The sequence below is a fragment of the Barbatula barbatula genome (assembly GCF_947034865.1).
Source record: "Barbatula barbatula genome assembly, chromosome: 13".
NCBI classification, from domain to species: domain Eukaryota; kingdom Metazoa; phylum Chordata; class Actinopteri; order Cypriniformes; family Nemacheilidae; genus Barbatula; species Barbatula barbatula.
In genome coordinates, this window is record NC_136776.1 from 13,513,656 (window position 1) to 13,519,655 (window position 6,000).

Consider the following 6,000-nt stretch of genomic DNA (forward strand, 5'->3'; position numbering starts at 1 on the left):
CGGTCGGTGATAAACAAGTATTCATGTGACTTTATGTGAACTTAATAGGCGTTAATAGTGTAATAGGCGTCAACCAAACTGCAAAGTGAATGAGAACAAACATGAGAATGTGAATTTACCAGAGCCGGACAGTAACGGAGTACATTTACTCGAGTACAGTACTTAAGTACAATTTTGAGGGATCTGTACTTTACTTGAGTATAATTTTTGGGGAGTACTCATGACTTTACTCAAGTACATTTGAGAGGCAAATATTGTACTCTTTACTCCGCTACATTTCTATCCATAACCGTAAGTACACGTTACTTCTAAAAAGGAAAAAGAAAAATCTCGGAAACCACCAATTTGTTTTTTCCCTCTCAAACGTGATTGGATTGTGCAGGCGCCACTTATTGGGACAGCCTATCAGCAACAATCACCCAGACCTCAGAGCTCTATCATTTGCTGTACACAGCTGTCAATCATCTCACGTCTGCATGACACGTCCTGTGTACACTTCCTCATTCAGGACATCCGCGATGAAGCTAAAGTAACATTTCTTCAACAAGAAGCTAATAAATGCACGATTGAAGAATATGTGTTTTGTGTGTATTTTTATACGAATAAAGAATAAAGGTAAGGGAAGAGTAGCCAATAGCGTCATATAAAATGCTAAATATAACATGAAATGAACTTGAAAACATCGCGACCGGTCAGCTGATTTTCTTTAATCATTATTATTTTCTCTTCTTTGCTCTAAGCTGCGTGTATAACACGGTCAGGTTCAGAGGTGTGTCAGAACATTGCTATATCGCCTTCTTTGCTGTTTTAGGTTTATTGATTTCAGGGGCGGCGTTTGTGTATGGCCCTAGCGTTCAGAAAACATTGTTGAAACAAAGTACGTGTGCATAATGAGACTCATTAAAGATAATTAAACTACTTTACACTGATTTGTACATGTAGCATAGGCGTCGGAAGCATGTGTGTTTGAGAATGTATAAACACCGTTAATTCACATAGCGTCATTGACGTATAGTCGGTAAGACCGAAGATATGTAGTTTTGACGTGACATCATCGTAATGTTGGTTCGAAGCTCTTTTTGGCTAAACTTGTTTGTCTGCATTTTCCACATTTAAGATCATATACAGGCATTTATTTTCAATAAAATAAAGAAACTGTCTACAAAATGCCTAACAGTGGTTTTGGAATCAAGTGTGAGGTTATGGGTAGTGGGGATGGTCTTTATTTTCCCAATTAGTTGGCATCCATTTAATAATTTTAATAAATCGAATAATTTACACTATTGTTATTGTATTTCATTCATAATGTACAACGCTATCTGTGAAAAATTAAAAAAATATATTGTACGGAAAGACTTTGTAGTGCAGTCGCAGTTTAGGCTATTATGTATTTTGCGATTTGCCACTAGCTATGCCAGGATTAGCTTAAAAATGAAAAGAATCAAGGCTTAACAACCCTGCGACAAGGTAAGACATGTTTTATATTTAATCTTGTTTGCTGAATCTGATCAATGGTTGGTTTATATTTTAGTCTCATAGTCGATTAACGTAGTCGTTGGTGGTGGTTATGACAACATCTGGCTGGGTTATTTTTTACTACTTTAAGTTTTGTGGTTACATATATGTGGTATCATTTGGTTTCATTGTGGTTCGTTTTTGTATGGTCTGAGGAAATTTCGCCATACCCTAGGTTTTGATGAAACGCCACTACTGATTGATGAAAAAACAGAGAAACTCACATGTACACACAATTGTTAGCTGAATTGTATTTTCTAATATTACTCATTAATGTAAGCCGAGTATTTGCTTTGATGTTCTTGAGTATGCGGTGTGTTGTTTAAAACTGTTCGGTTCAAATGTGGGTGCAAAAAATCCATTAAAACTCTAGCAGAGGTGAAAAGAATAAAGCATGGTAAAAAGATTAAAATTACTTTATTTTACTTTAAATTCCTTTAACATTCTCCAAGGTATTAACATTAGCATTTTTCATAACTCCATGTAGGACGTTTCTGTACATAAATGTAAGCACTGTGGCAGTAGTAATGCAATATTTAGAAAATGTACTCTTGTACTCTTGATACTCAAGTACTTTTAAAAACATGTACTTCAGTACTTTTACTTAAGTACACATCTGACTGTAGTACTTTTACTTGTACTTGAGTAAAATTTAGCAAGGGGTATCTGTACTTTTACTCAAGTAATGAACCTGTGTACTCTGTCCGCCTCTGGAATTTACAAGGTGAAAGCATTTGTTTAATTTTTAACTTTTAACAGTTTCCTTTTATCACTATTGTAAGGGTAATTTAGGACATATTTGATTTTCTTGTTTTATATGTCTCTCAAAGCTTTAGTCATTTAAAGTCATTGTGTTTTATAGCCCACAGAGATGAATGTTTACTCATTCCACAAACATTCCACACAGAAAAGATCTGCAAATGAACATCACAATAAAATAAATCCAGACGGAGGGATTAGGAGATCATGTATAATCCTTTAAAGGTATTCAGAATACTGATAGCACAGAAGTCAATATTTGCCCATGTAAGGTCTCTCAGTGTTTTGTTAGTTTAAAGCATGATTTAGTCATTTGTATTGTATTTTCTATGAAGAGCTTTATTTTTTTTAATTTGTATCTGATACTGATACAATATCTGATGCCTTTGTTCTTACAAATAATGTTATTGACCAAAAACAGGATCGTGTCACGGTGACTCTGCGTTTGGTGCATTTACACGTGTTATCCAGCAGATGTCCTCCACGTGCCGTGCGTCATCTTTATGAACAGAAAGTCACAACACGAGCACAGCGCCCCCTTCAGACCGGATCAAGTCCCTTCAGCACAAGTGAACCAATCACAAGTGTGTGCGTGTTTCTGTCACAGTTTCATCGACACACGATCACGCGCGTTTCTGATTCCGGAAGTGACACGATCACCTGCGATTGAGAACAACATGTTTAAGTTTATTAAAACACTTTTATTTGATTAATTTGACAACTTAATATTAATTTATGTGAACATATGCACGTGGTGTCCCAACAAGCTATTTAAGTCAGTTCAGTTGTGTCTGATGCTTGTTTACTCCAAATATAAAGATTAAATATTTATTTCAGTAAATCCACCAGAACACAAACGTTTATCTTGAATAATAAACACATCACAAGAGAGTCACTTATGTGACAATTAATAAAATCTTCATATATGTTCTGTGGCCTCTTCACTTGCTGAATTTGAGCACGCTGTGATTACCCATGATGCATTGGGCCTACAACCAAACCACTTACTGATATACACCGATAAACACAATCTGATATTGTTTGATCTAAGTCACATGTACTCAAAGGTTGTTTTATTTGAATACTTTGATACTGATTTAGTCATAAAAGTGGAAACTATGTTGATATTTGACAATATGCAGTTTTTCTACACAATAACTGGTCTCTCATTACTTTGTGCATGTCAGATCTGATGAAATATGATGTAAATGTATGAATAACTAAAGCGATTTAAAATGCTGCATTGATAATGGAAAGCCTTAAAAAACTAAAAATAATAATGACACTAACCAATGAGAGCCCTCCTTAGATTGACTCTCTATGGGTGTTCACTACAGTGTTAAGAGTGTATTTGACTTCCTCTGTTAACTTGTCTTTGTGAGATCTGCAGTAAAGTTCATTTTAAATGATTTATATATTATAGTATTTTGATCAAACTAACAACATGATGATAATCCGATAACTGTGTGAGTTTATTACATGTATTGGGGATTTTTCATTTGATGTATTACTTAATTGTGTCTTTTCATAAGAAATCATTTTAAGGGTGCACACTTTATTATTTACATGTTTGCGATTGGCTTTTATACAAAGTGATTTACAATGCATTTGTACAATTTTATCAATCCATGTGTTATATTATCTATTTGTTTTTTATTATAGATGTATAAATGTGGTTTCAAGCTGCAGAGACTTTAGATCTAATAACAAATTTGGGACTAAATGTGACTATAAACTGCGATCTGGAGTTTAGCTTTAACTTTAGCTTTTCATTTTAATAACATATTGAAAAACAAATATTCAGTATCTAAACATATACACATCGTCTGGTTATAAATAACATCACTATAGATGAGTTAGGATTTTATTACTGTATGAACAAAGTTACACCTCCAAAACGCAGTATCAGCACAAGACTGAACATCAGGTGTTACTTTAGTCATCCGCTTATACTTAAGAACATCATTAATTTAGACACTTAAGAAAAAATAAAGGATTAAACTATAAAACTAGTTGTAAAATATTGTCTTTTCAGAATTGACTCATCTCACTTATCATTTCTCAGAGAGTCAGAACCTGACATCAGTGAACTGTATTCTTCAGAATGAGACACAATGGCACATTATCATCTTTATCTGCTCTGATGAATTCTGTTCTTCTGATCATTGTGTTTATGCTGAGATATGTATAAACATAACTAAAGTATACATATTGATCATATTCTCCTGTAGTTTACGATAGTTGTTATTCAGGAGAAATATTATAACTTCATGAAATTCATCTACTGCAAACTAAATATTTATATCACAAACACCACGAAGAGTTAAACCAAGCACACGTTCATAGGTTAAACAGTCATTGATGTATTAAGGAGTGTTTAACCTGCTTTGGATCATAATTTGAATGTAATGTGCACTTATGCTTATATTGTTTCTTCAGTTGGTCTTCCAGTACACTGAAGTGAACTTGTGTCAGCCAAAGTCAACTTCACTGCTGCTTTTCTACCTTATTCACTGAAATAGTTTAATACAGAGTCATTTGTCATGTTTACAAATATTTTATCATGAATAAACTTTGACATTTATAAAGTGTACCGGGACTTCCTGTGGCAAAACTTTGATTTTTAACAGCAGGAACATGAAGGCTAGACTCAAGACTAACCAGCGTTGTCGGTTTGTACAAAGTCTAAATAAAAGTCATAGTGGATATTTAACACCATTGATATATTTCTATGTTATATATTAGATAATTTGAATGACCATTATTTGGGTCTTAGGATGTGTTTGAGCATCACTACTTTATCTGTTTCAGCCTCTGATTGAAATCTATTTGCTTTTGTGTGCTTTGGGAAAATGATACCATACAAAGAGTTGTACCAGCCATGAGTATTGTTTATTACTTTTCCTAACACCTATTTTACATTTCTTGCTCCATAGTTCCCACTTTAAGAGCTCTTCCCTGTACAATATGGCACAGGGATGCTCACTTGTCTTTGTAGTTTTCCCATGTGTTGCTTGTCAACATCCAACGCTTGAGACTTTGACTTCCTTGGCAGTATTTTCATTCAGGTCACAACTAGCATGTCTATGTAAAAGTATTTTGAGGTGATTCCATGTTACAAAAGTGTGATATTAAATGTGCTTAACTTGTAAATAAAGCAAAAGTATAAACCCTAGTAACCATACTACAATGCTACTCTGTTTCCATTTGTGGTTGAGAAAACCATGAGCTGATACATTCATGTTAATTGTTCTGAGAAAAACACTGCACTTGGTTCAAGGTTAAACCGCCGGTCTAGTCAAAGGTGAGACTATATTAGTCATTGGCTGCAGGTGACCAAACCATTGGAAACGTTTTCTTGCTCAGTATTTGCAAAAAGTATTTGCTGAAAATGAAAATACATAACACATAAATTGACATGATCGTGTGATGTTAAAATATAAATGCCAGGATAAACTAATGGATATATTTGGTTTGGCAACACTTTTGTTTATACATCAAAGCAAAGCAGAAATTTGTTAACTGGAAATAGCGAGCATAATCATCAAGTGATATTTAAACTTAGGCTGTTTTCTTCTTCAGAATTTGCATCTTTATACAAATAGATACTGATTTATACAAACATTAGCCTACTACTTTCAACAAAATATTTCAGATATTCCAAATAATTTAAACAGTTTGGATATCAAAACTCTGACATCAGAAAACATTGATAAGATGGTTTCC